This window comes from Globicephala melas, chromosome 8 (assembly GCF_963455315.2).
Source record: "Globicephala melas chromosome 8, mGloMel1.2, whole genome shotgun sequence".
NCBI classification, from domain to species: domain Eukaryota; kingdom Metazoa; phylum Chordata; class Mammalia; order Artiodactyla; family Delphinidae; genus Globicephala; species Globicephala melas.
Window position 1 is genome coordinate 14828702 of NC_083321.1, and position 25581 is coordinate 14854282.

At 55.0% G+C, this 25581-nt stretch overlaps 1 protein-coding gene across 1 annotated transcript in view; it reads right to left on the reverse strand.

Moving 5' to 3' along the window:
• The window catches only part of PRDM11 (PR/SET domain 11), an 89294-nt gene extending 65307 nt beyond the window's left edge, over nucleotides 1-23987 (reverse strand). The window contains exon 1 of the mRNA XM_060303301.1: nucleotides 23945-23987. The gene's annotated coding sequence lies outside the window, so the exon portion shown is untranslated. The remainder of the gene's footprint in view (nucleotides 1-23944) is intronic.
• Between the last annotated feature and the right edge of the window lie 1594 nt (nucleotides 23988-25581).

The following is a 25581-nucleotide window of genomic DNA, read 5'->3' on the forward strand; positions in this document are numbered from 1 at the left end:
GTGGGAGTGTAAAACTGGTACCTCTAGGGAGAGCAGTTTGGCACTGGGAACCTTTCAAAAATGCACATAATCTTTGATCCTGCAATTCCACTTCTAGGAGTTTCTCCGAGACACATGTGTAAGGGTATTCATTGCAGCACTGTCTGGAAGCGCAAGGAACAACCAGCGTGTCCATCTGGAGGTTGGTTAAACAACTGATAGCATAACCATACAACAGGCAGCTGTTTCAAAGAAGGAACTGACGGAACAAACTCCATCCCCTGCTTCCACTCTGCCCCTACTGTCCATTCTCCACCCCACAGCCAGGGTGAACCCATTACAACCTAGGTCAGATCGGATGGCCCCCAGCTCAAAACCCTCCTCAGAGCCCCACCTCACGCAGAGCAAAGAGCAAAGCTCTTCAGCGGCGTGCCAGCCGGACCCAGGCTGCCCTCACGCCCTCTGGAACTCATCTCCTCCTACTCCCCTTTCACGCCCACCACAGCCCCAGAGGCTGCCTTGCACAGCCTGCAACAAGACACGCTTCGTCTTGAGCCTTTGCACTGGCTGTTCCCTCTGCCCGGAATGCTCTTCCCCCAGGGACCCACAGGGCTCACTCCTTCACGCCCTTCAGCCCTTTGCTGAATATCACATTCTCTGGCCACCTATATAAAATTGCAGCCCCCTTACGCTTTCTACCCCTCCTTCCTTGCTTCATTTTCCTCCAGAGCACTAGTCACTGTCAAATACATGCAGTACTTATTTATATTCCTGGCTGGCTGTCTCCCCGACAAGAATGTAAAGTCCAGGAAGGCAGAGATATTTATCTGTTTTGTTCATTGCTGTATCCTCTGCCACTACAAGAATGCCTGGTGCAAAGTGAAGCACACAATACACACATGTTGAATGGATTACATAATTCGTGGTGAAAACAAAATCTTGGTAAAGAAGACTTTGTATAATTTGAGAGGCAGCAGAAAATGGCGGTCTGAGACCAGGCTGACTACGTTCAACCCCCAACTGCGTCAACCACTGTGTGCTGTCGGGGGAGTTCCTTAACCTCTCTGTACCTGGAGATATTCATAGCACCTACGTGGTAAGGCTGTTATGAGGATTAAATGAGTTAGTATTTGTTATCTACCTAGAATGGTGGCTGACACAAACTGAGTGGGCTATATAAATGGGTGTTACATAAAATAAACATACCCCGTTTTAATAAAATTAGAAGGACATACACATGCATATGTGCTCATGTGTGCACAGAATAGCTCTAGGCTACGACAGCTGCTGTTCCTGGGATTGCCAGCTGAGGGAGGAAACTTCTCACTGAATTTTACACCAGATCCATGCATTTCTAATTTAAAAAATAGATTAGCAATGCCTAGGAGTTGTCAATTGTTGAGGCTGGGTGATAGGTACCTGGAAGTTTATTATACTCTTCTATTTTTTTGTAGAGTAAAAAAGTTTTAGAGTACGTATCAGTATTAATAGTCTAAAAAAGAAGTCCCAGGCTACCCTGCCACCTCCCCTCCCAGCATGCCAGCGAGTGGAACAGAAGGGAAGACTGCATCTGCTGATGGAGGGAGGGTGGGCAGGGGTGGGGGTCGGGGCTCCTTCCAGCCACCTGCTGTCCCCACGGAGAGGGACCCTGAAGTCCAAACAAATTCCCTGAGTCCCACCCGGCTCCAGGATCCCAAGCACCAAGTCATCCACACAAGGCTGTGGGAGAAGGGCTGTGCTGGGAGCGCTGGGTCAGGCTGCAAGTGGCGTAGGGTCTCTGGGCTGAGCTACCAGGGGCTCAGGGAGGCCACGCCTGCAGACGCCAAAGCGGGAGGAAGGGAAGGTCTTGATGGAAAACGGCCTGGACGTGTACATTCATTGAAGGACAATCAGAGACGGCCTGCATTGATTGCTTGCAGGCAGTCTGGTCTGTTGGGAGACCAGACTTGTCCTCTGGTGTCCCCCGCTCCTTACCACTGTGATGCTAAGGCAGAGGGCACGCAGTCTTTAAGCAATCTGCCCCCAAGTCACACCTGCAAGTGTGTGACTTTAAGCAATCTGCCTCTTAAGGGGCAGGGCTGGGGAAGGTGTGCTCTCGCATCTTACTGCCTCCTACAGGCTGTTAGAGCTGAAGGACGCACCCAGGCCCCTCCTCTCTAGACGAGGAAACGGGAGGCCCAGAGGCAGTGACTTGCACAAGGCCTCCCAGAGGAAGACTCTGGGAGATACAAACCCACCGCCCTCCAGCCTGTGCTCGCAGCCCCTCTCCCGCCCTGCTCTCCCTGCCCCTCTCCACAGCGCTCTTAGCGTCCTCGCCTCTACAGTCCTTCCGACCCACCCACCCACGGAGCTGGGGCCTCTATTTAGCCAGGTGGGACCCTGGTGAAACACCACGCGGTGTTTTGGCCACAAGGAAAGGGGTCCTACTGTCTGTACCATGACTCCCAGAGGGAAAGGCCTGTGCAGGGAGGGGCTGCAGGGCCCTCGGGGGGCCCCGTGGGCCTGGTGCCAGCCTTCACCTCTCCTGCAGTCTCCTTCAGCTCCCTCCCCTCCTTGTTCCATCCAGCCCTGCCGTTCTCACTGGCTGTTTTTTCGCCCAGTCCTGCCCAGAATCTCAGAATGAAAAGAAAGTTCAAAAGTCACCTAAATCTTTGCTTCTCCTGGCGTGGTCCACAGACCAGCAATAGGGCCATCACACGGCACTTGTTAGAAATGCAGAGTCCCGAGCTCCACCCCAGACCCCCTGAATCAGAGTGTGCCTTAAAACAGGAGATTCCCCCAGTGATTTGTATGCAGAGTTGAGTTTGAGAAACGCTAGTCTAAACTGCAAGAGGCTGGAAGCCGTGGTGTCTATCATCACTGAGCGCGCTTGAACACCTCCAACAGGGAACCAGGCGGCCAGGCCACCATCCCATCTTCGGACAAGTAAGGGGTGTGTGTGTGTGAGTGTGTGTGTGTGTGTGAGAGAGAGAGAGAGAGATGGAAGGGGTGGTCCGCCATGGGTCCTGAGCGTCCCCTGCTGAGTTTATCAGACTGCAAGCCCTCACCATCCTCTGACCTCTGACTGTGAGCCATTTCCGTAGCTAGTCACATAGGTAACTAAGTAGGTCACGGTGACCACAGCATGAATACTACCATACAACTGCTCGCTCCCCGGGGAAGGGGAACCAGCTTCTTTACCGCTTGCTACAAAAGGTGCCGAGCCCTCTGCCCTGAGCTCTTCCAGTGCAATGTAAGAGCTCTGGGTCCATCGTGTCACCATCTGGGTCCATCGTGTCACCCGACGGGACTTGGAGGCACAGTAACCGGGGCTACCGTGCGCTTGATCCTGCTGTCTCCCTCCTGTGCTGGGGGTAAGAAGCTGTCCTGCTGATCCCTGGAGTCTTGGCCACATGTGGCATCCACGCCAGATTGGGGTTCTTTCCTCACTGTGTGTGTGTGTGTGGAGGTGTGTCTGTCTGTGTGTGTGTACCATGAGTGGCCATTTAGGAAGAATTAATTATCTTCCCAGGTACTCATGGAAAGGCTCACACATGGGGGTTTATACGAGGACCTCGATTTGAGGGGAGTCAAAGGGAACCTGGCCCTTCTTGAGCACCTGCTTTGTGCCAGGTCTTGGCCAGGTGCTCCACTTCTTTATTATCTCACTTAATCCTCTTCGCAAACCTGCAGGGTGGAGTCTATCCCCGTTTTATATTTGAGGAAACTGAAGCTCTACCAGCGGCTCAATCCTGAAACAGTAACAAGCATAAATGATCTGGACACAGGCAATAAAGAAGTAAACAAAGAATGAGATGATTTCGGAGGATACCTGTGAATGCGAGGCGCTGTGATCACTAATTATTATAATGATTGTGTGTCAAGCTGGACCGAACAAACAGTGTCCTGGGGCTTCTCCGGCTGGGCTGACAAGCTCCGCCCGGAGCAGACACTGTGGAACCGTGACACTCTGTAGCGGGGTGCGGGGGCGGGTGGGGGGTGGTGAACCTGGCAAGGACCAAGGACAGAAGACCTTCATCCTGGTCCTGGAGGAAAAAGGGGCGCAGATGTGGCTGATGCCAGGCTCTGTGCCCGGTGTTCTACACGTACCGTGGAGGATACTCATTTATTCGCTCTTGGCTTTTCCATGCTATGGGGTGCCAGGTACTGTCCTAGGTGCTGGGAACCTGGGGTGAACTAGGTCCCTGACCTCGTGAGGCTTGCAGCCTGGGGAGAATGTCTGTAGGTTTCCCCACTAGCATCCATTACCCGTTCTGGCACCAAGCCCCCTGGTGTCCTTGGGGAGACCCCTTTTCAAAATGCTTCACTCTGATTGGTTGGCCCAAAGGCCAACCCACCAGGGCTTATATCTGCCCATCCTAGGGAATGGTGTAGGGAAGGGTAAAGGGCCCAGTTAATCAAGAGCTGCAGTTTGGGGGTTTTGGAGGAATCTGCTGGGAAGAGGAACTCTGAAAAAATAGAATGTAAGTACGGATCTGCTGGCTGGCAGCCACGGTGCCACCACACACGGCAGCCTGCCTGTGAGTGGAGCCAGTACAGAATAAAGCAGAGTAGGATAGACAGGCCGAGTCCCGGCGACACTCTGTGAGCCCTGGATCCAACTGTGCCTGAAGCCGTAGATGCTCCTGGACTTCTCACTTTGCGGAGCCCGTAAATTCCACTTTTGCCTAATCCTGTTAGACTTGAAATTCTGTCTGATTGTATTTAGTCCTTTCAACAATCTACTGAGTACACTTTTACTTTACTTGTTTTTCAGACAGAAAACGGAGGCTCAGAGAGGTTAAGTGGCTTGGATAAGGATGCACTGTAACTGTCTGGAGACTCTCCAAGTTAAAGCCCATGCCCTTTCCACTACCCCAAGGTGGCAGTGTAGAGGGAGATAAGCTGCAGTTGAGCGTGAGGTAGGGTCTTCCATGTCAGGGAGTGAAGGGACCTCCTAGGAGAGGTGGCCCCTGGGGGATGATTAGAACAAGACTTGCTCTAATCAGAGACAGGTCTGTAGAGAGGCAGCAGAGGAAAGGATCCACAGCTTACAAGCTAGTGGCTGGTGGTTTTTTTCCAGTTTTTATTTTGGCTTTAGTTGCCAACTTTAAAGAAACATAAGATTTCGTGTAAAAACATGGATGTTCAGCTTTTCTGGAGAACCAGAAGTACTAGCGACGCTAGGTAGGGGGTCTCACGTGGCAATAATTTGCCAGAGTTGGGTGACGGTGGCCAAATGGGCAAAGCACTTACTTTCCAGATCTCCGGCCAGCCCGTGTCATTCAGGGACGTCCCCTGCCTGGGCTGGGCTGCTGAGTGTGTGGCCTGCATGGCAGAGACCAGAGTGCTGTGCAGACGCTGTCCTCTGAGAACCCAGCCTCAGGTGAGAGGAGGGCGCTGGGGAGGGACCACGGTGGGCCCCCCGCCTCTGTCCGCTCTGGCTGCTCCCAAGTCCCCAGGGCCCAGAACGGTCCCTGGTAGGGGCTCAATGCACCCTTGGTGGAGGGAAGAAGAAAATGAGAGTGTGAGCTGGGAGCTTCCAGGACCACCTCACAGCGACCTTACAAACCAACTCCAAGAGGCACCTTGGCGTAGAAGTCAGGAGCAACGTGGGCTCTGGCGTGGGCACAAACTGCGGCTCCACCACATACAGCTGCCATCTGCGGAAGTTATCTTCACCTTCTGGGCCTTCAGTTACCCCTCCATAAAATGGAGATGATAATAATCAGAGGGTTGTCGTGAGCAAAATGGTAAGCAGTCAGTAAGTAACTGACTTCTTCCGTGATTCGCTGACCTGAGATAAATGCCTTCCCCTCTCTGAGCCTCAGTTTACCCGAGGCGGTTAGATTTGATTTTCGGCTTGAATTTACCAGCTCTGGTATTCCGTGACTATGAAAATTCAGCATTCCTGCAAACTCCCAGAGCTGGGCCACAAAGAAGCACCCTAGCGGGTCCCAGGGGTCTCTCTGCTAAACCACTCCCCCACTGAGGTCAGAACACACCTGAATGTCCATCATGGTATCATGGTATAACCGTTTGATTCCAAATTCATTTAGACTTAGCCAAGTTCCAGCCCCAGGACCTGCTGCGGCTCATTTATTCCAAATCATAACCCAAAGGCACAGGGACACAGCTGCAAGGAGCCGGCCCTCGGGGGCCCTTTCAGGGACCCCAGGGTGTCCTGTGCTTGCTTCTGAGCCTGCAAGCAGGGCTCTCGGCACAGGCGTTTCACTGCGGCTGGCGCCCGGTCATCCAGTTGGCAGAGCCGTTTCCATTTCTCTCACACGCCCCCGGATGGGAAATGATTCATGAAAACCAAGAAGGTAAAATTAGCCCAGAGGCTGCCGAGTAATTTATACAGCCAACAGCCCCAGGAGGGAGGGAAGGCCCCCGCTGCCAGCTCAGTGTGGCCTCCTGGGGGCTGGCGGACACCAGCCTGGCCATCAGGAGCCTCTGCCTCTGGGGTCTTCTATTTCTGGACTCAGCCTCCAGGGCTGTTGGCGAGGCTTCCGGAGCTTTCTCTGATCCCTTCCACCCCCTCAACAGATCTGCTCGTGACATTAGGGACCTGCTGAGCGTCAGCGGGCGGCTGCGGAGACGCGCATGCGTTTCACCCTCACCTCAGCCTTGGGGGAAAAGTTTCACCTCCTGTCTCACAGGTGAGGACACTGAGGCTCAGAGAGGCCAGGTGAGTGGCCAAAGGTGTGTGGCAAAGCTCACATTCAAACCCAGATCGCATGGACCCCAGAATCAGTGCTTCCCCCCACGCGGGGTGCTGTCTGCCGAGCCCCAGTTTCTCAGGGTGGGGCGAGGGAACGGACCTGGTGGGGTTCCCTGGCAAGCCCCACCTCATCCTGCCCTGTGCTTCTCAGTCTCAGGACTATTTAGGACGAGGACCCGGTCCTTGACTCCAAGCCCAGTTGTCCCAACTGGCAAGGTGGAGAGTCCCCAGTATCCTAGTATCTTCAAAAGGGGTTGAGAAAATGCCAGGCTGGGCCCTGAGCCATGAATCATACCCCTACCCCTAAAAGGGAAGGACAGAACAGCAGGTATCAGTGAGCCCCATGGTCCCACTTCCTGGGGCCAGACCCCAAGGCCCAGAGAGGGGTAGGAACTTACTCAAGGCCACACAGGAGATCTATGGCAGAGGATGGGATGGAACTGCACCTCCTGTGTCCCACTGCAGAGAGCCTACTGTCAGAGCTGTTCACAAAGTGAGCAAATCTGAATGGGCGTTCCCAGCATGCAGGGGCAGCTGAGGCGGGAGTCACCCGAGACCTCCAGGGGCCCTTGATCTGGTTCTTCCCCAGGCATCTGCCCCCAGTTTTGGAACCCACAGTGAGGAACTGGAGAGGGCCCCTCAGAAGGCAGTAGGTGAGACTCCACACCTGTGGGAACCTGGGTGAGTCACCTCGCCTCCCTGAGCCTGGATGAAAGACGGGCACGGGGAACTGACAAGAAAAATGTGTGTGTGAACCACCTAGCAGGCTGTGAGCGTCCCACCGGAATGCAGGGGTCCCGCACGAGCACCGTCACGGCGCTCACCCTCTGCCCCTCTGGCCCCCGGCTTTGCCCAGAGGAAGCCCAAGGCCAGCCACGGGTGACACCCCCCAGCCACCCATGCAGAGGGAACTTGCCTCTGTCCCTGGGGCTGGGCAGCTGCACGCCAGTGAGACAGCTCAGAGCCACACCCCACTCCCAGGGCGGTTCAGAGCAGCTCAGAGGCACCGTCTCCCCAGAGTGACCGCAGCTGCCGTGGGCCAGCCCTGAGCACAACACTTTCAAACATCACCGCACTGGACCCTTCCCATCAACGCTGGAGAAAAGGTGGCTGGGTCCTCCCTTTACTGACACTCAGAGAGGCTGAGTCGCTCGTCCAAAGCCTCACATCCGTTCATGCAATTATTCACTCGACAGGTGTACGCCGAGGCCCACCGTGCGCCACGCACGGCGCCAGGATGAGACAGGCATGTGTAGCCCTCCTGGCCATGAGAGGCCTTGTGGTGTTCACGGGCAACCTCGAGCCACTCTGCTGGGATTCCAGTCCCAGCTTCACCCCCATATGTCCTTGAGAAGTCACCTCTCTGCACCTCAGCTTCCTCAGTAAATGGAGGATAAGAATGGTGTCTACCTCATGAGGTTATTCTGAAGATTAAGTGAAATATTATGGGTCAAGACCTAGAATAGCACCCGGCACTTAGTAAGCACTCAATAAACATGAACAGTTACTGTTGAGCCAGGACGCAAGCCCACCTCCCTCTGACACCAGCAGCCATGCTCTTAACTCAAGGCTAGGCCGGCTCAATGTCCGAGGTGTGACCCAGCAGCATGACTGGTGAGGGGCTACAGTAAGAATCAGAAGGTGGGTTCAAGTTTCCCCTCTGCCAGCCACCAGCTCAGAGCAGCCCCTGGGCCTTTCTGAGCCTTGCTTCCCCCAGTCTTGGCCTGCAGGGTGGGCAGGAGAAGAAAGCAGCTTGGGGCCAAGAATAAAACGTAGCCCATGATGGCTGCCCTCCTGCCTCCCTGGGGAAGTACCCAGAGTCCCCAGGGTTGCTGCTGCGCACCACAGGACAGGCCCAGAGAGCGAGCCTTCTCCCCAGCAGGGCACGTGGCCTCAGCTGAAACAGCCGCACTGTCCCCTGCCACCTCTGGCTACTGAGAGGGTTTGTGGCTGGTGCCGGGGAAGGGCTGGGCCCCGGGCCACCGACGGTGCTTCTCACCTCTCGGGAAATAATCCCAAGCCTCTGTGCTCATTGACCACACATGCCACAGACCAGAGGGCAAGAGGTCAAGAAGGGCTGCCCTGCTGGGCACCTTCCGCCAAGATCTCACGTTGGGTGGCCTCGTGAAAAAGAACCGAACAAGGAGCCAGACGGCCTGGGTACATTCCCAACCCTGCCAGCGGCTGTGTGGCTTTGGGAAAGTCACTTGACGTCTCTGGGCCTCTGATTCCACATGTGTGAAATGGCCTTGACCAGGCTGCCTAGTTCAGAGGGTGGCTGTGCAGAGCTGGTTAGTTGGTGGCATAAAGGTGGTTTTGAACCTGAAAGGGGGTCGGGGGGATGGAGGTGTGAGAAAAAAGCAAAGGGGCCATCCTTTCCAGCACTAAATATACAGTCACCTGCAGAGATTTGCCCCATGGGCTGAAAGGTAAACCCAGGCCTGGACCGGCCAGTGTGGCCCAGAGGGGCCCCGGGGCTCTCAGGGGAGAGCTTGGCCCCAAGCTGCTTTCTTCTCCTGCCCACCCTGCAGGCCAAGGGAGATCAAATCCCCGGCCACAACAGGCCCCATTGAGAGTCGGTAAATCTGCCCGAGGTGTGGGGTTATGTTACCAGGTTCCTGGCCACCACCACTAAGCAAAGGGTCAGGCTGACCTCCTTCCCTCCCAGTAGGCCCTGATCCAGAACCTACAGGACCAAGCCAGGCAGAAATCGGATCACCCACTGCATTCCCAGGCAGCAGCCTCCTCTGGGAAATCAGTGGACAGTGGGATGAAGCTGTCGCAAAGACCGGAGCCATCCCAGGCTGCCCACGGGAACACGGGCCCTCTGCCCACCAAGGTGGGCCTGGACCTAACGCAGACAAGAGACCCCAGGATAATAATATTATTATGATTTTGTGAGCATTTTGCACCTTATACACGTTAGTTTACTTGGTCCTCACAGAAGCACAATGGTATGCACGCTATTGTCAGCTCTATTTTACAAAGGACGAAACTAGGCACCGAGAGGTTAAGTCAATTTCCCAGAAACACCAGGATTTGAACCAAGGCATCTGGATTCCAAAGTTCACTTATCACAACAGCCACCTGAGAGAGGAGTCATTCAAAAACACACCTTTTGAGTAACGGTAGAAAAACCCAAGTGTGAAAGAGAAAAGACTCCAGGGGCCACGGCCATTGTTTCCAGCTCTCTGGGGACTGGCAGAGGGCACAGGAGCAGATTTTCTCTCTGGCTAAAGAAGGGATTCAGGAATAGTGGGAGACCCACAGGGAGACATTTGGTTCTGTGCAAAGCCTCAGGGGACAGATTTTTAGATACTGCACAATAATTTGTTAAAAATGCAACTGGCAGGCTTCCGTGGTGGCGCAGTGGTTGAGAGTCCGCCTGCCGATGCAGGGGACGCGGGTTCGTGCCCCAGTCTGGGAAGATCCCACATGCCGCAGAGCAGCTGGGCCCGTGAGCCATGGCCGCTGAGCCTGCGCGTCCGGAGCCTGTGCTCCGCAACGGGAGAGGCCACGACAGTGAAAGGCCCGCGTACGGCAAAAAACAAAAACAAAAAAAAATGCAACTGGCTCCTATAACCCAGCAGTAGCTGCTACAGATATGACCAAAGAGGCACAAGAATAAAATCAGAATCAACCTAAATGTCCAGCAGTAAGAGAATGGATAAATAAATGACGATCCTCTCCACTGATATACTACTGTATATTAGTTTAAAAAAAAAAGAAGAAAAACAATATGGTAAGTTCACTGTGTAAAACTATGACTAGATTTCCTAGATCCAATGTTAAGTGAGAAAAGCAATTTGAGGAATGAAACCATTTGTTTAAACACACATATGCATGCACACACACACGCACATGCTATAATGGTACATATTCCTATAGGTTCTGTGTGCAGTGCATAGACAAAGATCTAGATGGATATATAGCAAAGTAATAACAGTGATGATTAACCTTGCAGAGGAGGCTGGAATGCTACGGTTATCAAGGAGACTATATTTCGCTTTTAAAATATTATTTGATTTTTTTATAGCAAAAATGTATCCGTATATCCCTAATATAATTAAAACGTAGTAAAACAACATAAAAAAGACTCAACGAGCCGTCTTGGAAACAGTGAGCTACTGGTCCCTGGAAGCGTGCAAGCCTGTGCATTGGGGTGGACGGATTTACCACAAGGATAGGTGGGTCCAGTCCTTCTGGGCCTCACAGCCTCATCAGGGGAGTAGAGCAAAGCCCTTACTGTCCCCGCATCATGAGTGCCTTTAAGGAAGCACAGAGAATCAGATCTTGGAGGAGGGAGAGGCCAGGAGTTGTGGACGCTCACTGTGACACAGTCAGAGGCACACAGGCCAGCTACCAAGTCCACCTCCAGCTGTCCAGCTCCACCCCTCCCCTTCTCCCAGTAACACCCAGCCCTGGCCCCTCTGTCCCAGCAGCCCCCAGCCCCTGGCCAGCATGTCTGGCGTCAGTCTCAGACTCCCAGGGCGGGGGCCATGTCTTTGGGAAGACCTCACATTTGGGGACAAGAGTTCAGGAAGGAAGGGGGAAGTGGATGTGAAATGCTTACAGGGCTGAGCGCCCCTGACTGTGACACTGAGCCCAGGCAACAGCCCAGGTCACAAGAGGAGCCCTAGTCCCCAACAGGCTGATCCCTAGCGCCAGCCAGACCCCTAGCCCTAGTCAGGCACTATAACAAGCCAGGAGCAGTGAAGCTCTTACCTTCAAGACAGTTACAGCGTCAAGAAAAGAGTCAGGCGATATAGCTCTGAGTCCCAGCTCGGCCCCTGACTTCCTACAAGACCTTAACAGTCACTGAACCTGTGGAGCCTCAACTCCCTCATCCGCAAAATGGGCTCACAGTATCCACCTCCCAAGCCTGCTGTGCAGATGAAATATCATCCGTGCAGCCCCTCTGTGAACCATACGGACCCCCACAAAACACACGGCCTCATCCGTGCCGCGGACAGAAAAGGAGGTGGCAGCACCTTATCGCCAAAGGCAGCCACACTTGCTGCAAGACAGCAGCGAGTCCAAAAGGGCAGGGGAGCCTTTCTTGGCTACCGTCCTGGGCCGAGGGCCAGGGTGCTTGCGGGGAGGGCAGGGAGCCACCGACAGGTGCCAGGGAGGAGTCTGGTTTCTACCTGAAACTGGGGGAAGGGGCTCCTGGGAGCCAGGCCAGCGAGTCCTCGCCTCACCGCTAGCCCAGGGAGCTGGGGCAGGGGCGGGCGACAGACCCACAATGGGAATCAAGGGCAGGAAGAGCAAAGCTCCGTCACTGCCAGAAGGGGCGAGCAAAGGGCCGGCCTTGGAGGATTCCACCTGGGAGGCAAAGCAGTACGGGCCACGCAGAACTGGCTCGGGGTCCTGTGAGGAGAGGGGCTGCTGAGAGGCAAGAAGGTGCCACCTGGCACTCACAGTGAAAAGTACCAGCTCTGGGGGAGGGTGGGGCAGCAGGACGAAGCCTGAGGTGGTCCAGCTGCCCCAGAGCTGTCCCCTCCTGCCTCAGGGAGACCCAGGGCTGTGGCAATACTGAGTCCAGCGTGGGCCCGGCCCACGGCACAGAGGGCCAGGGAGGTCTGAGGACAGAAGCCTCCAAGCATGACCAAGGCCACTGTCAAAACCAAAGCACCAAACGTAAAAGAGAGAGAGCTAGTGGGAAGCAGCCGCATAGCACAGGGAGATCAGCTCGGTGCTCTGTGACCGCCTGGAGGGGCGGGATAGGGAGGGTGGGAGGGAGGGAGACACGAGGGAGGGGATATGGGGACATATGTGTATGTACAACTGATTCACTTTGTTATAAAGCAGAAACTGACACAGCATTGTAAAGCAATTATACTCTAATAAACATGTTAAAAAAATATATGTATATATATAGTTGGATTAGTATCTACAAAAAAACCCCCCAAAGCACCCCAATGACTCCTGCGAACGCCTCCCCAGCCCCATCGGGCAGGATCCCAGGCAGTTGGACTCCCCGCTGAATGGCAGCCTGCCCACGGGAGCTGCAGGGAGGGAGCCAGAGGCTGGGCCACCTTGAACAGGGCCCCAGGGAGGAGGGCGTAGGTGGGGCTGGTGGGAGGGGCGCTCCGCACAGCTCCCTCCTAGGCAGGCCACCACGCTCTCCGTGGACCTGTGGCCACACGCAGGCCCAGGTGCACGTTGGTCTGTTCCCAGGGGCCCCGGGACAGGGCAGGTGGCCTCCTCTCGGAACAGGAGGCTGGGCCGGAGCTCAGGACCATAGCAGCAACTCCGCTGCCCTGACACTGTGCCGTCTGCTGCCGCCAGCTGGCCCAGGTGGGGACATCAACTCTCTCTCGTCACCTCAACCAAGTGTTCACCCCTCAGGTCTCAAAGGCAGGCCTCAGCTCAGCTCTGGCCCATCAGAGTGTTCATGCAGGAAGCCACTTCAGGCTGCCATCCACTGCTCACCTCCTAAACGGACCCAAGCCATCACACACCAGGCTCCTGGCGCCTGGCCAACCCCCAAACTCAGCTACAGACCTCAGGCCTCGCTCCTCCGGCCCACACTGACTCCTAGGGGGTGGCTGCCACAGCCCCTGTGAGCTCGCAGCGCTGGGAGCTTAGGGCAGTGGGGACAAGAGGGTTCAGCCATGGCCACCCAACCACCAGATGCCACCCCACTGGCCAGGACAGCCTGGGAAGGCCCGCTGCTCACGCCAGAGAACAGCCTGCCTGTCCAGCCACGGCTGACTCCCAGGGCAGCCAGGGACCAGCAGAGCTATGGGGTCTGCTTACTAGTAACCTACCCCACTGGGTACCAAGAAGCAGCCTTCCTCAAGGGTGAAGACCAAAAGGAAACTCCACCTGATGGCCCCGTCAGTCCATCAAAGCGCCTACTCAGCTTGACCTTACCTCCCACCTCAGGATCTTACCTCCCACCTGAGTCTTTAGGTCTCAACTCCTTAGCCTGGCCTTCAGGGCCTTCGTGGGCTGGCCCTAACCTGCCTCTCCAGCGCCATTCAGCCACCTCTTGTCCAAACACCCTGCTCACCTGCCGTTCCCTGAACCCTGGGATCCTCACGTTGCCTGCCTTTGCACATACTGTTCCCAGTGCTGACAATGTCCTTCCCTCTTCCTCCACCTGGCAAACTCTTACTCCTCCTTCAAGGTCCAGCTTGACATCACTTCTGGGAAGCCTACCCATGCTCTCCCCCCGCCACTGCCAAGGCGGAATACTTGCTCCCTTCCCCACCCTGTCTCTGAGCAGCAGGGCACTTCCTACCTTCAATCACAGTTAGGATCTGGGCCAGAGCTGCTCAAACTATTTATGGTAAAGAAACTTTTTTTTTTTTTAAGTTTTCCAATCTGCTGCCCACTGATGCTTTTGTAAATTACAATAAAAAATGGCGTGGCAGTGTCAAGTTGCAATATGAGTTTCTCAACACTTACTCTAATGCCTGTACCTGTCTCACTGCAGACCAGTAACACAGAGCTCATGGATGGGCGGTAGTCTGCAGACCACCCTCTCCATGGCACTGGCAGGGCTCTGGGCTCCCGGTGCAGGGCCCATCAAATTATGTCTATGTTCGGACCTCCAGAGCCCAAAGGGGTGCTCCATGAACATCTACTGTCTCGAATATTGCATGGCAAGGTTCCAGCAACCCTGTAACAGGTGCATTACCTGTGCTAGGCATCCCCATTTCTCAGGTGAGCACGTAGAAACACACAGAGGGTGACTGGCCTGATGTCACAGCTGACCCACACTGGATCTACCCAAAAAAGAATTCAGAGTAATGACAGTAAAGATGATCCAAGATCTCAGAAAAAAAATGGAGGGACAGATCTAGAAGATACAAGAAATGTCTAACAAAGACCTAGAAGAACTGAAGAACAAACAGAGATGAACAACACAATAACTGAAATGAAAACTACACTAGAAGGAATCAATAGCAGAATGACTGAGGTCGAAGAACCAATAAGTGAGCTGGAAGACAGAATGTGGAATTCACTGCCATGCAACAGAATAAAGCTGGCCCACACTGTACCCTCTCTGTACTGCCCAGCATCACAGGGGCAGACTTTCGGAACCTGCACGCCCTCCAGTCCACCATCCCACCCCCAGCACAGGCTCCTGACAGCATTTCCCACTGCAGTAACAGTGAGGTAGCCCCGTGCAGTGGTGAAGAGCTCAGCCTCCGGAATCAGACCAGACCTGGGTTCACATCCTGGCTCAGCCTTTCAGAGCTGTGTGGCCTTGGGTACGTCACTTCACTTCTCTGGGCCTCCATCTTTCCTCTGTAAACTGAGGCTAATAGCATGAGGCAGGCAGCACCCTGCTTCAGGCAGAGCCCACACACACCTATAAGCGCCGTTCAGGTCTGGCTGTTACTGACGTGTATGAAAGACCTGGAATTACCCAGTCTGGAACTCTTGACCCGGGTCTTCCCTTTCTGCTCACGTCCCCGAAAGACCCAACATCTTCTCTTGGGAGTAAATTCTTCCTGGCTGCTGAGTTTGCTGATCTCCTTTGGTGATCTCACCGCCCTGCCCCCCCCACCCCAGGCTAAGGGGCTTCTCCCTTCTCACCCTGCCCCCCTCCCTGGGACGCCTTAGCCTCTGATCCTCTTCACCTCCTCTCCAAATACCAGCCCCCTCTGGAACACAGCTGGTCTGAGGAGGGGCCCTGCACCACCCCGGGAAATGCCCCCTGTTGGGTTGGGTTAGAGCAGTGAAGAGCCGGGCTGTGAGGTGGGGTCGGGCCCCAGCCTGCAACTCCACCCTCACCCACCCAGAGCCCACCTGCCCTGTACCTTGGGCCACGACAAGGCTGAGTCCACCCCGGCTGGGTCCCGGTCGGCTGTCCCTACAAGAGGCTCACTCCCTGCTGGGGCTGAGGGTCCGGTGGGCTGCTCTCCACGCCCCTCAGCCATCCTGGAGCCTCTCAAGCTGCCTATCTCCAACCCCTGGGCATCGGGCAGCAGGATGCCTTCCTGGTCCTCAGCAATTTTCCTTGGGGAAAGTACAAGATAGTGGGAGAAGCCACTCTGGGAAAGCTGACATCGTGGGCGTGGTTCCATATTTACTTGCTCAGTGACGTCCACTGCAGCCTAGCCCGAGACAAGTTGATATCCTGCCTGCTGATCTCTCTCGCCCCCAGCCCTGCCCAGGAGAAGGAGCCCACTGGTCACCAGCCCCTCCTACCCCGAGCTCCTTCATGCACATCACCCAGGGTTGCTGCCTCTGTCCCCTCAGGACGGGGTGAGCTCCTGCCGCTACAGGTATTCAAGCAGTGGCCGGGCAGCCTGTCCTTTTGGAGGGCTGGGCACGAAGACTAGGCCAACGCTCTCAGAGGTCCCCCATTCTGCTCTAATTCCAGGAAGTGGAGGCCTGGGGTGCGGAGGAAGAAATGCTAGATGTGGGGTTAGAATTTTAGCTCGGTCACTCCCTAAATTGTATGACCTCCAGCAAGTCACTTCCCATCTCTGACCTCAGTTTTTTCAGCTATAAAATGGGGGTCATGAGAGCTGTTCTGCCTGCCTCAGAGACTAATGATAAAGGATTTGGGAGGAGTTTGAAGTCAAGAAGAGAGTCCTGGGTTGCCCTTATGGATCAGGTGGGATGGGGAAGAAATAGGGGTGGAAGGGAAAGCCCTAGAAGGCACTGAAGGCTCCAGAAGCCCAGGTTCGCCTCACTTTGCAAACAGGGTCCTCACCCTCAGCACCCACCCCTGATCTGAGGCTGATGCTGGGGTGCAGGGTGGCCAGCAGCCCTCTGTCCTTCTCCACCTCTGCTCTCACAGCCCAGAGTCAGTTCACAGGAGGCTCTTAGTTTGTCCGGATGCGCCAGCAAGACCTGATCCATGAGGTCCCTGGGTGGGGAGAGGTCCCTGGGTGGGGAGAGGGTCCTGGGTGGGGAGAGGGTCCTGGGTGGGGAGAGGTCCCTGGGTGGGGGAGGTCCCTGGCTGGGGAGAGGGTCCTGCGTGGGGAGAGGTTCCTGGGTGGGGAGAGGTCCCTGGGTGGGGAGAGGGTCCTGGGTGGGGAGAGGGTCCTGGGTGGGGAGAGGTCCCTGGGTGGGGAGAGGGTCCTGGGTGGGGAGAGGGTCCTGGGTGGGGAGAGGTCCCTGGGTGGGGAGAGGGTCCTGGGTGGGGAGAGGTCCCTGGGTGGGGAGAGGGTCCTGGGTGGGGAGAGGGTCCTGAAGCCGGCTGTGTAAACCAAGAGCTTATAAATCAAATCCTGGTTTGAAAGCGCCCAGGGGACCTGCTGGGAATTGTTACGTAACACCAGGAGGCAACCCCTAAAGGCTCCTTTGTCGATGTGGGCTTCTCCAGGTGATTGGAAAGCTTAGATTATGACTGTGGGATCTGAAGTTAGTCACGTATCCTCTCTGAACCCAAGTTTCCTCATCCAGAAATGGATGTAGAAGAGACCTCACAGGGCCAACGTCAAGTGCCCTGACGCTCAATACGTGTTCCTCTTAACACGTGGTCCTGAAAACAGGGAGGAAAAAGTTTTCTTCCACAGAAGGTAATGCAGGACTGACATTACCGTCTCCATGTACAGAAAGGGAGACTGAGGCCCAAGCACGGCTGGCCTTGAACACAAGCCTGCGGGGGTGGGTAAGTGTCTGAAGGTGCGTTCCAGTCACCTTCAAGTAGAGACCCCCCATGACTCATCCACTCTCTCACATTCAGGCACTGCTGTCCCCAGAAAGGGGCGCAAGGTTATTTCCGTGCCCTAGGGCATGCCTCCCCTGTGGTCACGACCTCACACACAAGGAGGTGGCCCCAGAGCCGTCCCCACGCCACACTGGTGCTCGGGTGCTGCTTCCTCAGGAGCCCCTGCGAGGCCAGCAGCATTATCACTCCTGCTGTGCAGACGCGGAGACAGGCAACCCCCAGACAGGCAGCCTCTTACCCACATCTCCCAGCTGCCAGGCGCAGGGGCAGGAATGAACCTGAGGCCACACCCGCCTCAAGGGCAGAGCGCTGTCCCCGCCCACACGCTCCCTCTCAGGGGCCCCCACCTAGAGGCCAGCCCAAGGCACTTTGCTGCGTCTTCTCTGGGGGTGCCATGGCTACTCAGAAATGAAGCCAGACGCACTCTAGGAAGCCTGCAGCCCCCAGAACTGTGCCCCAAACCATCTGCACTGAGCCTCAGTGTGGAGAACCAAGTCCTCACCTCTTTCCTCCACCTTCGCTTTTGGAATGGCCATCACCAAGCCCATGCTCATCCTCTCCTACCTTGACTACTGTAACAGCCTCCTAATCGGCCTCCCTGCCTCCAGCCTCACACCCAAGCTGCTGCTGCTGCTGATTTCCGGGACCTGAACCTGCTCTGCATGTCAGCTTTCTCGTCATAAAACCCTCTGCGGTTCCCAGAGGCCCCACAGACAGAGTGCAAACGCCTCAGCATAGCAGTCATAACCTTTCACAGTCTGGCTGGGATAGAGCATCAGGGTTAGGTGGGAGGGCTCAGGAGCCAGAAGACCTGGGCAAGTTACTCCACCTCTCTGAGCTTTGGTTTCCCAAAGGGAAATAATAGTGTCAGTAGAATGGGGAAATAATAGTACCAATATCAGGGTACTGCTGGGAAGATGAAATAGAAAATGTGTTCTGAAGCACTTTGCACATAGTAAGTGCTCAATTCATTCATTCATTCCACAAATATGAGGCCTTACTATGTGCTCTGCACTGTTCATGCAGCACTGAACAAAGCTGACAAAACTCCCCGCTCTCCGGGAACTCACAGCATAATTAGAGGAGGCAGCCAAAGACAACATATTGATAAATAAGTAAAACACAGGGCATGTTATATGTGCTATGCACTAAGGAGAAAAAAAGCAGGCAAGCAGAGGAGGATAAGGGGGCAGGGGTTGCTATTTTAAAGAAGAAAGTGCCCACAAGAAGGCGACATTTGAGCAAATCCTGATGCAGATGAGGGAGCCTGCCATGGAGATAATGGGTAAGAGTGTTCTAGCTGCAGGAACAACCAGTGCAAAGGCCCTGAGGCAGGATCAGGACTGGTGTGTTAGTCATATTACTATTATCATCACTGTTATTCTCTTTCTAGCCTCATCTCCCTCCACCTCCTCCCTTACCCACACTCTCCAGCCAAATGAACCACCCAAGCCTCTCCAAGCCATTCCGTGTGCTCATGCCTTTGTACAAACTTCGTCCCACGCTGGAACGCCCCTCCCCTTTCTTTTCAACTCCTACTCATCCTTCAAAACCCAGCTGAAAGGCCTCCTCCTCAGAGAAGTTTCCTTGACTTAGAGTCGATGGCTGTCTCCCTTGCATCCTTTTGCTATAAACTGTGACTGCCTGGTTAACTGCCCACCTCCTCCCCACTGGTCTGTGAGTTCTGGAGGGGCAAGGACTGGGTTCCACACTGCACCCCTAAGCCCAGCACAGTGCCTCGCTCTGTGCACTGACCACCTGATGAATGAAGGAAGAACTGAAGGATGCCCCAGGCCTTCCCTCTTAAAGAGCCTTAGCCCCAGCGACGCCACCACGCGTGTGACTGCCCCTGTGAACACTGGCCTTTCCAACGCAGATACGAATCTGCAATAGGAAACAGGCTTTTTAAAAATAACAGCACATTTTTCTTTTTTCTTCATTGTTTTTTTTTTCTTTCTGCACGGCTTATTTTTCCGGCGCAGCCCCGGGGCCAGCTGCAGGGAAGTCCCTCCCAGGCCCCACTCTAAGAACATGGAGCTCTGGGGCCTCTAAGGACTCCCGGGCCAGAACAGGGGTGGAAAGGCACCAGATGCCCTGGCACCGGCCACCAGGCACCTCTGAGCCAGGAACCCCTTTGCTCAAACCTCAATGTTAGGTGGATGTTACCTCCTGGAAACTTTATAATGCCATGTGACATTTCCAAAGGGGCTTCTCCTTGGTGGGTCTGGGGTTCCCTGCCCTCACTCCAAGAGGGCATCCCGAGGGAGATGGCATCAGACTGCCAGCGTTCCAATCCTGGCCACACTGCTGTGTAACCATGGATCCCTTCCATCATCTCTTGGGGCCTCAGTTTCCCCATCTGTGAAATGGAAATAATAATACCTACCTTGTTTTCTGTGTAGGGTATGTGACATGCTTAGGACCACACCTGGCACACAAGAAGCCCTCAGTAGGGCTTCCCTGGTGGCGCAGTGGTTGGGGGTCCGCCTGCCGATGCGGGGGGCGCGGGTTCGTGCCCCGGTCTGGGGGGATCCCGTATGCCGCGGGGCGGCTGGGCCCATGGGCCGTGGCCGCCGGGCTTGCGCGTCTGGAGCCTGTGCTCCGCCCGCGGCAGTGAGAGGCCCGCGAACCGCAAAAAAAAAAAAAAAAGAAGCCCTCAGTAAATATTAGCCGCCTTCATCATCATTCTCTTCATCTTCATCAGCCCTGGATCTCCTACTGTGTGGTCCCCTCACTGAATCATATACTCCACAGATCAGAGACCTCAAGGATCTGTTAAATCTCACCCTCTTGGCCTTTCTGGAATTTTCCCTCGTACACTCTAGAAACATGGTCCTTCTAGGGCATGGACACCTGTAAGTACCGGGAGCTTAGGATCTGAACTCTACGGGCCAGTTTTCCTCCCACGCCTGACACCTCCTTGCAGCTGGACCCACCTGCCCATACTCCAAGGAAGCAGTGTTTATTAATCCTGTCCTTAGCCCCCAGCACATTGTGAGCCCCCAGCCAATGCTCGGGGATTTATCAGAAGGCATTCCGTGAGCAGCTCTCACGCACAGACACTGGAGGTGCAGCGACACACACACACCAACCCAGGCCCTGCCCTCGCAGAGCTTACGGTCTGATGAAAGAGTGAGACTGCAAGCAATCATTACAACAATAAATGTAAAACTGCTACTAAGACGAGTGCTATAAATACGAGGTACATGGGGCCATGAAAGGCCGTAATAGGGAGTTCAACCTAATCTGGGAGGGCTTCCCTGAAGAGGTGATGCTAAAGCTAAAAGATGAAGAGGAGGCCTACGAGAGGAGTGGAACGCATGGTCAGGGCACAGGGGGCAACATGAGGATAGCACCATGTTAGGCTAAACATGGTAAACAGGGGGAGGCAAGATGGTGTCCCCATAGCATCTAGAGGGCAACTTAAGGATTTCTGTCTTTCTCCTAAATACAGTGGGAGTCCCTGAAGGTTTTTCAGGCAGAGGTTGATAGACTCAGATTTATTTGTCAGAAAAGCTCACCCTGGCTGCTGAGGATGAGCTTTTCCTGTGTGTGTATACTTGTCTCTGCCTGGAATGCTCCCCTACTCTCTGTATCAGTCAGGACAGGCTAGGTTATGCTGCAGTAACAAACAACCCCCAAATCTAAGTGGTTTGAAACAACAAAGGTTTAATTATCACTCATGCTGCATGTCCATCATGGGGTACTAAGGGACTCCACTCAGGGAGCAACACGGGGACCCAGGCTAGCAGAAGCAGCCACCATCCCACCTTCTGCCAGTTTCCACACCACAGGAAAAGAGCACTCATGAGGGTCTCACACCAGCAACTAGATGCTTTGGCCCAAAAGTGGCATGTGTCACCATAGTTCACAACTCACTGGCCAGTCACACAGCCCCACCCAACACAAGGGGACCTAGATCCAATCCTACATGTGCTTGGATGAACTGGAAATATTTAGGGGGTAGCATTAAGGACCACCAGACACTCTCCCACTCCATCTTGCCCTTCCCCAGCCTTAACTCATTCATTAGATCACAAGTGTTTCAGTATTCCAGAAGGAGGGACCAGCATGTGCAGGCGAGAATACGGAGTACAGAGAGATCTAGAGTAGGTGGGAGATGAGGCCAAGGAAAGGGTAGGGGCCAGATTACTCAGAGGCTTCTAGGTTATGGTAACAATTTGGTTCTTTATCCCAAAAGCACTGGGAAGACTTCTCAGTGCTTTACACAAAAATGGGGAGCTTGCTGTGATCTTCTTTGGAACAGATCACCCTTACTGCCATCCTAAGACTGGCGTGGAGGGGAGGTCACAGGTGGACAGTTGGGAGGCTAGTGCTGTTGTCCTGGGGATAGACAGTGGTGGCTTGACCAAGACACTGGGGAAGAGAAGACGGAGAGGAGTGTACGGATTCAATTTATAGGTTAAAGTTACCTAGATCTGGAGACATAGTGGATTGCGGTGAGGGAACGGAGACACAAAGGTTTCTGCCTTAAGGACTAGCAGAATGGTGGTAGCCGTGGCCAAGACGAGAGCCCTGTAGGAGGTTTAGGGAGGAAGATGATGGGACAGCCTTGGAATCCGTGTGTTGGTCATAACTGTGAGATGGTCAAGAGAACAGACCGAGGAGGCAGCTGAATAAACAGGAATGACTCCTGACTCCTCGTTCAGTGGTCTCTACTTCCTTCATACTTGCCAATAACTTAGAACCAGGGAAACCTCGCCTCCCCTCCCCCACCCAATTTAAGTCCAGGTGAGGAAAGATTCAGATGATTGTAGTCTTAACTTGACACCAAGGAGAACAAATTTATGAAACACATCAATCCAAAGGGTCTGGAGGACAGAACTGTAACTCAGGTCAGAGTAGTATATAAGTGATGGTTGTGATGGCTGATCAGGGCTTCTGGGACCAGTGAGGGGAGCCCCTCCTCTTTGAATATGTCACTAGGGAAGGGAGAGTAGACCCTGCCCCAGCTGCTCCTTGGAGGCCCCGTCAGTTTGGGACTGAATGGACCGAGGTGGGGCTTGTTGGGCAATCCTGATATTCCCAAGAGAGTGCTCTGCAATAATCCCAGGCAGAGAGAACAACACTTCTTACATCATGTGTGGCCCCCGGGCTAGGCATTTTCTCTGTGCTATCTCATATAATCTCACAGCTGACTGGCCAGGCAGGCTATGTTAGCCCCACTTTAGGGATGGAGAAGCAAGGCCCAGAGAGGTCAAAAGTAACCGTGCCAAGTCCAAAGTCGCATATTAGTATGAAGGGGAGGAAGGACTCCAATGGAGAAGCCCCTTTTCATTAAACTAAAGCAACAGCCCTGGGCTCTATTCCCAGACACGTGCCCACACAGAAATCTGCTTGCCCACCTCTCGGAGCGTTGGTGGGTGAAAATCATGCCCCGCTCCCCCTGGAAGGAAACACAGCCTGTTACTTTTGCCCCATGGACCTCACAACCCTAACCCCTTCCTTCCTCTCAAGGGGAAATGTGGGCAAAGCCAGCTTGGGTGCCAGAGGCATCATGCTCCATGGAAAATTCTTTTGCTCCAGCACAGATAAAACCCCCATTTTATAGGGTTTCCAGGCATGGAGAGCAATCTCTCATTATTGCCTCCTGTCCCCACGGACAAAGAACTGGGTGTGTTTCCTTCAACCACTCTAAATTATATACCACAGCCTTTCTCCACATGAAGCAAACGTCTAAGAAGAGAGGTTTAACATTCTTCTCCCCGAAGTCCCAGCCCACCCCTGGGATCTTAAGCCCCTATCGCCCAACCCCATACAAGACACAAGCAACTTTTCCGCCAGCACTGCTCAGCGCTCGAGACATTTGTGTTCTCCTTGCAGTCACTTGCCTAGGGCGTGCTGGCCTTGACCGGAGAAAGGTCATCGGCCGCTAAGTGCCTGCAGAGCAGAGCACCTTGGGGATTGCGAGTGGGGGATGGAGGCTACACTCCGGACATTTCCCTAAGAGTCTACACCGCAACTAAGATGGAAAATGTATTAAAGAAACAGCCCCCGGCGCGGCCACGTTTAGCGGGAAATCGTGCGGCGCGTGGGAAGAGGCCCCACTGCACCGCGGCAGGACCCGTGTCCCCCAAATCGGCCCCCGGGCGCCGAGCCCAAAGTGCCCCCGAGAACTAGGCCAGCAGCGGCGGCGAGCCCTCCAGCCTTCGCCGCCCCGCCCGTGTCACCGCGTTCTCATTCCGAAAGCTCGGCCCGGGAAGCCGCTCCCATTGGTCGGCGGCCACGTCCGTCAGCGGGCGGCACGTCGGCGCAGAGAAAAGGCTACATTGTAACAAGGCGAGCGAGCTAGGAGCTAGCGGGGAGGAAGGAGGCGGAGGGGCGGCCCCCGAATCCCACGGCGGCGGCGGCGGCGGCGGCGGCGGCGGCACCTACCTGCCGAGGGTTAACCCACCTCGGGGCCGGGGCGAGGCGCCCCCCCGGTCCGCGCCCGCGCCGCCCGGGCCCCCCGCACTGCTCGCGATGGCTCCCCCGGCCGCCCGCCACCCCCGAGGCCGCTCGCAGCCCCTGCACCGGCGGCCCCCGCGCGCGTTGGCAAACTGCCGAGCGCTTTCCGAAGCCATTTTCAATGGCCACATTGGCTACCGGGGCTGACTCACCTTCCCGGGAATGCTGCGGCAGCCGCGGGGCCCGGGCGGCGCGGGCGGCCCGGCGGGCGGCTCGGCGGAGGCGGCGCGGCCCGGGCTGGCGGCCCCCGCGGCGGGAGCGGCCGCGCTGCGGGCGCGCTGGTCCCCGGCGAGGCAAAGTTTCAGCGCCAGCCTCGGCGCGGCGGCGGCGGCGACTCGCTGCTGCTCTCCTCCCCTGCTTTGACCACCATCTTATTAGTACAGGAAATGACATGGAAAACGGAAGAAAGCGGCGTTTGGGGCAGACGCGGACCCCCCAATTCAGGGGCCGGAGCCGGGACTCACCAGCCGCGTCCCAACCCGGCCCCGGAGAAAACTCTCGGGGCCCCCTCGGCCCCCGCCCCGCGCCCTGCCCGGAGGGGGGAACCTGGCTTCTCGAACCCAAAAGGAGAGGGCGACTTTTATAAACCAGCCCGCGGAGAAATCTAGAAAAAAAAATAATAAATGAAAAAAGAAAAGGTTAAAAGAACTTTCGAGCTGGGACACTTTTTTTTTTTTGGTCGGAATTAAAAGTTCTAGAATTTTAAAAAGTCATTCCTTGGGGGGTGCTCCCTGGCTCCCCGATCCTATTGCTGCCCCTTTCGAACCAGTCTGGGGAATAAATGCGTTGATATTTTTAACCCTTTCTTGGCTTCGCCGCCCGCAGCTGGCCCCCTGCTGATCCAGTTTAACCCTTTGAATGCCCAGCTGTTTGGAGATTCAAACTAAAGTTGTAAAACAGGGGCATCCCGCTGAAAGCTGAGGGAAAGGGTCTTTGTGTGTGTGTGGGGGGGGGGAGGAGTTCGTTTAAAATGTTATTTACGTGGGGCTGCGGATTTAAAGTCGCGAACCGAGCGTGTTCTTCAAATCGAAATTTATCACCGGGATTGAGATTCTGAGAACCCGACGGGCTGGTCCCCGGCTGCCTTGGAAAAGATGTTTAAACTGCGCTCGCCTGCTCGGTTCCTCAGTTTCTCCATCTGTGAAATGGGATTTAACATCACAGAGTAACAAGGTAGCAAGGAAAAGATGGGGCAGAATTTTCATAAAGACAAAGTGTTTAAAGGCTTGAAAGTCTTTCTCCTGCGCTTAGAAAACCGACGGGTTAGGATGGAGCAGAGGACACCGCGGGATGGCGTAACCGAGACAACCATTCCCCAAATAACCGTTTTATTCTGGTGGTGTTGTCTGCGAGTGGCCGAAGTGCGAGATGTCTCCTGTCAGGGGAGGCTGCGCTGCTCTGGCTCTAAAACCGGGGCGTAACCTCCAGTAGAAATTATCCCCAGGACCGCGGTGGGGCGCCCCCCAGACATCCGTGGAAGCCCTGAAAGGCCTGGCACAGGAGGCCTCCGGTGGGGACCTCCCTGTGATGACCTCCTCTCGGGGATGGAGGTCCCTGTCAATTTCTTGGCCGGCAGGGAGCCTCGACCCCAGATGGCGTCCATGGTCAGACCCCAGGACGTGCTCCCGGAGTTTGGATGTTGGGGCTTGTGGGGGGAAGCACTTCATGCACCACTTCATTTGTTTCCCTTGACTTTGGCATCACAAACACAGCTTCTTGGAATCCCCCATCTCTTACTTGCTGTGTGATCTTGAGTAAGTAACCGAGTCTCAGTTTCCTTATCTGCAAA